This window comes from Coptis chinensis, chromosome 4, assembly GCF_015680905.1.
Source record: "Coptis chinensis isolate HL-2020 chromosome 4, ASM1568090v1, whole genome shotgun sequence".
In the NCBI taxonomy this organism is placed as follows: Eukaryota; Viridiplantae; Streptophyta; class Magnoliopsida; order Ranunculales; family Ranunculaceae; genus Coptis; species Coptis chinensis.
The window spans coordinates 99,492,363-99,501,913 of record NC_141459.1 but is presented as its reverse complement, the minus strand read 5'-3'; the positions used below and the strand labels follow the sequence as shown (position 1 = coordinate 99,501,913).

Sequence of the window (9,551 nt, the reverse complement as noted above, 5' to 3'; positions counted from 1 at the left end):
CTTTTATAGTTTTCTCCACATCATAATAGGGTTATATTGACTTATAACATTATATGAAGTTAACAATTTATTGAATTGTTGTAGACTTGTAGGCTAGATTATGTAGACCATAGTAGTATCAATTAATGGCTTAAGTGCTTTAGTTGTTAACTTCATCAATTCATATTAAATTCTTAGTAGTCAACACACTTTAGTTTTGTGAATTGAAATAAATGCATAATTTTGTTGATCTTTATTGTTTAGACCTTCTAACAAAAAATAAAATAAAAAAATTGCATATTTTTTTTTGGAGATGGGGTGGGGTGTGCACATAATCTCGCAGATCTTGGCATGCATTTAATGCTAAGTCCCGGATCTTTTTTCTTTTTAATCATCTGATGTGCTTGCCCACTTAATTAATTAATGAATAAGTAGTCAATTGCTTACAATATGAGGCTGAAGGCTGTAGTATACAACTCATCACACTACCTCAATTGCTTACCTGATGTGCTTGCCTGGTTAATAAGTGAATGAACTCAATGAAGTACTCCAGTTTAGTTAAAGAAGTACTCCAGTTCACTGAATGAAGTATTGGCTAAACCAGTAAAGCCCATATGAATAATGGTTGAAGAAAAACAAATTGCGCTATATTCACTTCACTTAAAACCATAGCCATGTGCTAAAACCGCCCGGGATATATACTTTGTTTTTTCTACCAGCCCACTTGACAGACTTAATCTAATGCCTAAACAATCTAATGCCTATGAGAAAAACATGAGGATAACAAACTAGGAACTAAAAGAAGAAGAAAAAAATTCTGCACAAATGATGTCTAAAGCTTCAACAGACTATCTCGACCGCTAGACTCTTAGTGAGATCACTACCACAATGACTCAACGTCCCCAGAATTTCCTCAGATGCTTCGATTGAACAACTTTCTTGACCAACACATGCCTGCGGATTCAAGTAAATAAGTATTATACCCGTTCGTGTTAATCAAATAAGAAAAAGTAACGAAATATGAAAATTGTAAATTGTTACCTTTTCCACTGTCGATATGCTATTAGTTGATTCACAGCTGCCCTTTACAAAAGATCTACAAGTTCCTTGGGGATCCCCAAAGCTACCAAAATTTATGGTTGATATGGTTTGTCCCTTCTTTTGGCATGACAATTCCAATGTCTTTCCCTCGTAAACACGTCCACAAGTGGAACCAACAACAATTGTTTGGAAGTTCACTTGAGAAGGATTGTCACCCATCTCCTCGAACAAAATCAGTGAATTCTTACTGTCTCTAAAAAAGGGCGTGGGACATGATACCTAACAATTTCGTACAATTTTAGCAAGAAAATCATAATTGAAAAAAAATATTAAACACTAGTGAAGACAAATTTAGGATATATAGCAAGAAAATCATAATTGAAGAAAATTATTAAACACTAGTGAAGACAAATTTAGGATATACTAGATTATCTTACCATCTTTGAGATGGTCCTCCACAGTTAGATGCACACTTTGAATCATTGTATGGACCACGATAGTCACAAGTGCTATTACAACCATCCTCATCAACAAGGAAGCTAGGCCAATACCTTCCAATGCTCTTACCATTCACCCAAGCATGACCTTTGTTCATGCCCTGCAAGTCTACCACAACTGAATCTGTACCCAAGGGAGCTTCAAAAGTTCCCTACAATCAAAATTATAGAGAGATTTGAGTCTTTAAACCATCTACATATATGTTAAAACATACAAAAGGGGACGACGAAAGAAATACCTTATACCAGACCATCATATTATCCATAGGGAGATTATCCTCAATCCATTTTGATGCATGACGTGACTCAACACTGTAAAGCTGTTTCTCCTCACCATGTAAACCAACCTTGTTTACCCACTTGCTTGATGACAGATTTTTTATTATTTCCACATCTCCTTTCCTCGCAATCAACTGAACATCAGATACTCCAGTAGCAATAGTATCAAACATCGCACCATAGTTCTACCACATACAGAGAAGAACATTACAGTTAATTATGTGGAGAGATAAAAAGTGATCCACCTAAAGAACGTTACAGTAACTAGTTAGTATATGGTATATACTTTCAGTCCAACTGTAGCACTTAGCAAACTTATTTGATTTATCCCAGGATTTATGCTAACATTTTTCTCGAATACAAAGTTATAAGTTCCATTCACGCCCCATTGAGATCCTTCATGTTTTCCATTAACATATGCATGCAGGACATGACCACTTGAATTCACTCGTAGAGTCACTTCTTTGCTTATTAAAATAAGATCATCCTTCTTGACATCCACACTGTATAAACCCGTCAAAGAAAATTAAGTAATAAAACTATTAAAGAATGATTAATTTAGACAAAAAGCTAAAGACTAGTATAATGATGTATCTTGCATATTACCTAGTCCTATACCAAAAGTGAATTAAGTAATAAAACTATTAAAGAACAATTAATTTAGACAAAAAGCTAAAGACTAGTATAATGATGTATCTTGCATATTACCTAGTCATATACCAAAAGTAGTCACTGGTGTCGTTTGTTCTTGCCTTTTGTTCAACAAGGGAATTATTAAAAATTGGACCATGACCAAGAAGTATGGTATCCTTAGCATATTCAGGCCTCCATACCCACTCTAGAACTGATGTACTTGGTTTCTTCACATTTACAGAAGTTTGTGTATTAACCTGGAAACAATATATTGACGCAATACTTATAATTTATTATTATTTATCAAACTAAGAAACAACATTATGATGTAAAACAAAAAAAAACAAAGACAAAAGAAAAATCTCACTTTAGCTGTATTGTAGGCTACTTTCTTGCAATCGGGAAGAATACTGACAGACCAAGCAGGAACTGTATATAAAGTGTCATTGAGAGTGATAGTAGCATCACTTGTTTCATTGGCATTGCTAATAAAACAACTGGAAGTTTCAGTCTCTTTATCATAATATGTTGTCACCTAAATAAAGAAAAAAGTTAATGCAAGTTAAATAAATTTCAATACTAGAATAGTAGTATTTCTTTATCATAATATATTGTCACCTAAATAAAGAAAAAAGTTGATACAAGTTAAATAAATTTCAATACTAGAATAGTAGTATCCATGTTTACGAAAATTAGTATATGCAATAGAACAAAAACTCACATTGATAGAGCATTGGTCGCATGCAAGCTAACACTGTGTAGTCACTTTGGTGAATGGAGTAAGGACAAAACTTTAGAATTCTTGAATGGTCAAAGGTCAGTATTCTTGAAGCGTCAAAGGTAAGTGTCGGAAAATCAATATTGGACATAGGCTGATAGGTTTTCGGCCTTCTTCAAGGTTTAGTCCCAACTCCCAAGTATATATCATGTTTTCATGCTTCTCCTTTTCCCCTCCTTTCCTGCGTTCATAAATTATTCTATGAATGGAGAAAGCTAGAGACTTGTCAAAGGCTTTAAAAACCCAACCATATCTATCTTACATATGTGTTTAAGCAAACTTTGAAAACCCAAGAACTGCTTTCGACACTTACCAATTTGAGTACCTGTATCAAAATTTAACTCGTGAATCAAAGAACGTTAGCACATTGATTTTTCTCCCTACATTTTCAACCCTATATCCCTCTCTTTCAAGACACTGACAGATGAAATGAGGTTACAGGCTCATAGCCAGCAGAAGTAACGAAGCATGCCAATCTAAGGTTAGGCCTGATTAGAAGACCTAAGAAGCACTTGAATTTGAAATGTTCAAAATGAATTTCAGAAGATTCTGCTAAGCTTTTTAGACATAAATTTGAAATGCTGAAATATGAAAATATCCATGATCCATCAGTAGATAAATTAATAGAATGAAGTACACATGAATTACCAATATTAAGAAGCCAAGAACAGAGAAACAACTGTCTCATAATGCAACAAGTGGCAAGAAGAGAAAGAAACAGTGTCATAGAGCAACCAGTGTAAAAACAATACTCTATCATACAAACAATTTTTTTTTCTCATTTGAGCAGTAAAAGGAACTTATTCCCTAACCCCTTTAATCTCATTTTGCCCATAAAAGATCGGAATTGACCCTTGGGCACGACCACCCAAGGCTTGTCCACTAGGCCACTGGACACCTTCAAGAGAAAATACAAGCAGACCCCACTACAATATGTCAAGCTAATGTACAAGATGAGAACTAGCAGTAGAAAACTTACAAGTTGTGATTCGTTTACACCCCATTTGAGATTGAGAAAATTCAAAGGGAAAAGGAACATTAATATTATCTCACAAATATGACGTGTCCGCTTCCTGGATTTCCATCTCAGCGTCATCAGGTGCAAACCAGATTGAGTTCCTGCAAGCTACGTATAGTACATTTCCTAACTCCTAACTGGAACATTTCCACATATCGTAAAAAAAAACCTCTGTATCTGGTCGACAGCGGTAGGCATCAAGTTCACTGTCCGCTTCACTGGGCATAGCTGATACAGTACTGATAAGCAAACCAAATGAATAAAGAAGAGTCATCTAAAGGTGAAAATGTATCATGGTTCTAGTTTATTGTAGAAAAATGGTATGAAGTTTCCCACCTGTGACACATCTAAATATGCATGGGTAGCAGAAGACTGCAACCACTGATGAATGCACACGCTTCTGCGAGCACAGGGGGCAAATTGTTCTGTCAGGAGGTCATGAAATTCCCTCTAAGTCGAGTATATGTTCCCCACAGAGTTAGGTTAAATTAACTGGAAAACCATTTTGACCTTAAAAATAAAAATAAAAAAGTGGTCCAGAAATTTACCAAAGTAAATAGCAGCTATTGGTTACTTTGGGATCACCAGTTGATAAATGATAATACTATAGCAGATAAAAAGACCAACTCATAATCCAAAGATCAGAAGGAGGTGTAAGAAGGAAATATATGAGCACATGCACAGATGATCAGAGGTTAAATATGCTACAAACCGTCATCTAGTAAATATTGAAGTATCGTACTTTATTGTTGTGTGACTGCATGACCAAAAGCATTAGCGTTAAAGGCTACTGCTTGGACCACGGACCAGATAGTTGTAATGGACATAATGAGTGAAAAGGTACATTGACCATACTTTCGGAGGTGGAGGCAGAGGAGGTGGAGGATATACAGTAGGAGCCGACAATCTTTCTTCAGAAGACTGGTACTACCACTCCCTCGTCTGTAAGAGTTCCATTACCGTGGTAGTTTCAAACTTTTACGATGGAGGACATCCATTTGAAGAGAAAGAAGAAGCATCAATTTTGTAATTTGGAAAACTGAACTTCTAAACATGTATCTTCCCGAACAACATTTGAATGCATAGACGTCACTGAAAACATAAATGGAAATATATCAGCAATATTCCCATGCTCATAGAAGTGTCAATAATCATCTTGCTTAGTAGAGAAATTCTAACTTTTTCAAGACCCTGAGGACAAAAAAGCAATCTGACTTCCCTCCTTGATTTTCCCATTAAAAAAGGTAAATTAATATTAAAATTTCAAGAAGAACTACGTCTGTTTCCACCTACTGATAGATCAAGCAAGAAACTTTCATGGATATAATGACATACTTTCATACGAAGAAGCACATTCTTTATGCGACACTTAACTTGTCATCTCACCTTGCATTCCATTGTGCTCCTAACTGGAACGTAAAAAGACTGAGTGCAGCGCATGTACTGAAAAATTATAAAACCATTTGTATGAGAAAGTTTTATTGAAGCCATATACTATTAGACTATTAGTGAAACGTAAATGATAGACAATATATACCTTTAACTCCATGAAGTCTATCACACTCCCGGCTCCTTTTATTTGAAATCCTAAAAGAAGTGTCCATCTACCTTGACATCAAAACGTAAAATAACATAAAATACAAGGTTCATTGAGCTTTGGAAAGAAAAGATGACAAGTGTTTATCTATATCTAGTTGTCCACCACGACCTATTTATAAGGACATAAAAGGAAATATATGCTTATAGCCATGTTCTAATGACATCAACTTTCACTCAGTTATGAAGATAGATTGATTAAAAAGGAAATCAATAGAAAAATAATATATAGGTAAGCATGGATACTTGAATATCTGCTTTTTATTTAGTAAATCCCCTCATCGTCTGATACTAAGCTAATTGGTTAAATTAATCATCTTTCAAGTGCAATTGTGTGGAAACTTTGGAAGCAGAGGAACTTGAGGATCTTCAAAGCATAAAGAGACGGCCTTACACAAGATAAAGGAGGAGATCACAGAGACTTTGTATGATTGGTATTGTGCTTGTCCGATCTTTAAAGGGGTGATGTTTATCCATTGGAACACTCTTGTAACATAGGTGTTCACACACACTTGAGGCTCATATACTATATTGTATTATGTAACCTTATATTAAAATGGATTGGAATGGATTTTACCAATCAAAAGAAATATCAGAGTCAAGCTCCACTGTTCCCTTTGTTCCTCCCCCCGTCTGTTAGCGTTTCCAGATTTCGCATCAAAGAAGTAATTTATGTTACAAGGACATGGCATATTATAAAAATAATCTTTTTCGGATACGTATCTACATGCGACAACAGACACATTTTGTATCTGATATACTCAATATTTTGCTATTTCACCGTGTTAGAAACTTTGTATCCGTGTCGGATACAGACATACGCATATATCAATGTCAATGTAACTGAGGAAATAATTTAGAGGTCATTTTCAGTTTACCTTTCATGAATAACTTACCACACCAACAGCGCATTCTGAAAACTATGTTACACTACAACATAACCAAGCCTTACTAATGACTTAAATGTTTCATCAATCTGTAATTGACGGAAAACATTTAATACTTAAGTAGCCGTACAACAAAAATATGGAAACAATATGAATGACCTTACTGCTGAAATTAAAACCAAAATAATACCTACGATAAGTGTAGCTTACTGACAAGAGCAACTAAAAATTACCTTCGTTGCCAGCATGAATCCATGGATGCACCAAATCACCAATGATTGCCTCAATCCTCTTTCAAGCATGTGCCCATCAAGAAGCTTCAGTACTCAAAGCTCCTGAGGTAACATGAGAAGTTTAACTGGTAACATCAAAATAGTCACACTGGGTACCCAGAGAATAGCATGAATTGTAGCTTCCCTGTTCCCTATCTTAGTTGTAAATATGATAGAATGCAACTTCGATTTGAAAATTGGGAAAAAGACAAAAAAACAAATATACCTAGACACACACATAGTATCTATAGCCTGTTCCAGGACGCAAGCCAAGACAGTCTTAAATGAACCCACTAAAGCGCAAAAGAGAGATTGCTAAAAAACATGAAGATTGTACCAAAAGAGAGAACTCTATGGTGCTTCTCTAATCCAGAATGATGAAGTCTATCACCTGATTTCATACGAGGACTGTCCTTGCCCACTTTTAACATCACTGCTCTCCTTCAAGAAGCCATACGCAGACTCTGCAAAAGAAGCCTCTGCAATCAAGTTCAACAACAAAAACAAAACAAGCATGAAATGACTAGGGAAGTAATGACTACAGTTTAGGATATCTATTCAATTAATTCAATCTTATCAAGACCAACCAACTGAAAAGTATTTGAAAGAAACCCAAACTCCCCAAGATGTCAGCCAACAGCAAAGTGCAACAATCACTCCAAGAATGTACAGATGACATGCATATGACAATATGGCCGAATACTACAATCTCACATGGATGACATGTGCATAAGAGAAATGAACAAGAGTAGTATGATCCAACGTAAATGACGTGGAGATGATAATACGTCCAAACACCACATCTCACCAGGACTTTGTCATGCACGTATTTGTCACTTCATAGCTTACCCAATCTCAAATATATGTTTTTGTTCATCAAGAACATATGAGCCTGCGGGTCAACGGTTGGTTAGTTGTATGTGTAGTCTCCCTGTCAGGTGTGGGAGGTTGTAGGTTCAAAGCTCGTTATCAACAACCAGGAAATTTTACTTATGTAACTCACATAAGTCAATCGTAAACAACTAGCCCTCGGACTTGATCATAAAGAGCCAATTTGGCTACCCTTCGGGTTGATGCCTTTGCGACATGGAGCTGGCATGACTGCCATCAACTTGATCAATGACAATTTTCTACCATCCCAATGCCACCTTTTTCTCTAGTACATCCACATCATTAGAATGAAAGGACAATGAGGTTGAATCTCTTGCTTATTGGGTTTCTACTAGAAACAAAAGGAGGAAACCCCTTTAATGGATTGCACCACGACACGCTCAAACCTCAACTCTTTGATCCATCACCAAGCCAAACAAGGGGTTGCTCCAATGCTCCCTATAACGAACTACACTATTTTACTGTTCTTTTGTTTCCTAATCAAACAAGACAATGTGGCAATCTCTAAAACACTTGAAAACACAAGCAATAACTCTAAATTACACAAACAGAGAAGAAAAGCAAACCTGTAGTTCTTAAGCTGTGAGTTTCAAGGACCAACCAACAGTGCAAAGAACTCATCATAATACAAAACAAAGAAAAGGTCATGTCTTCTCAAAACCAAAAACCCAGACCATAAATATACTAAAAACACCAAAAAAATCGTAAATTCAGAAGAGGCAAATAAGTATAAAGGTAACTTACACCAATGGAGTTGGTGTGCTGCTGACCCACTTGAAATAACATCTTTTTGAGATGAAAGCTATGTTTGCAGTTGGATCCTCGAAGTTAAGTGTTGGTGTTTTAGCTCAAATGAAGAAGACAAATGTCTGAAAAAATGCCAGAGTCGAAATCTTCGATGTGTCGTTCACACGTAACGAATTACAAGTTGCCAATTTTCGTGGAAATTTAAATGTCTGAAATCTCAGAACTTGTCATCGAAGTTTCTACATTATCAGACTGATATGTCGGTAATATGGTCAGACCCACATTGGAGGGTCATTATTCCAACACTAAAACTCGTTTGCAGTGGGGCTGCATGCGGGCTGCCATATGCGCATTTGGGACTTTTAAATAGGCAAACCAAACTAAAGTTGAGACCAAAAAAGAAAATCATCAAAAACGACCTTTTTATTCTTGCTTTAATTCTCGAAAAGGCCAGATTACTTTTCAAATTATCCATGAAGACAGCGGCAATTTAGTTTACACATAATTTTTTTTGTTCTAAGCAAATGTTGTATTAAGAGTAAAAAGTAAGTGTCTACAGAGTACAAGGTGGACTTATTATAGCCATTGTCACCAAATTTGGAAAAAATACGCGTTTAAAACCCATTAAATTGGCAAAGCGTTTTGTTCTAATTTAAAATCCAGATTTTTCAAAATATCGCGTTTTAAACTTAAAAAATGTTTAAAATCCGAGATTTTGAAAATCTATCATTTAAAATTTCATTAAAACTTTTTTTTTTTAAAATAAAACGTGAGAAGAAGAATGGGATTTGGAGTTTACCTTTTTGAAGACTAGGTGTTAAATTGACTTATTGAAACAGTTTTATTTTACTTTGGATTATTAATACTTAGAAATTTTAAAGTTATTCAATTATTTGTAGTACTTGATTATGCAATTATGATTGGTAATTAGTA

General features: G+C 35.4%; 1 pseudogene across 1 annotated transcript; it reads right to left on the bottom strand.

The window, feature by feature from the left end:
- Window positions 1-604: 604 nt before the first annotated feature.
- LOC147506160 (beta-galactosidase 7-like) lies at window positions 605-8,802 on the bottom strand (annotated as a pseudogene). The gene is made up of 14 exons (XR_015193596.1): window positions 8,616-8,802; window positions 7,372-7,444; window positions 6,942-7,043; window positions 5,763-5,829; window positions 5,612-5,668; window positions 3,470-5,317; window positions 3,151-3,388; window positions 2,797-2,858; window positions 2,505-2,686; window positions 2,083-2,299; window positions 1,757-1,981; window positions 1,458-1,669; window positions 1,021-1,299; window positions 605-933 (listed from the first exon to the last, which is right to left on the bottom strand). The product of XR_015193596.1 is annotated as a beta-galactosidase 7-like (transcript).
- Between the last annotated feature and the right edge of the window lie 749 nt (window positions 8,803-9,551).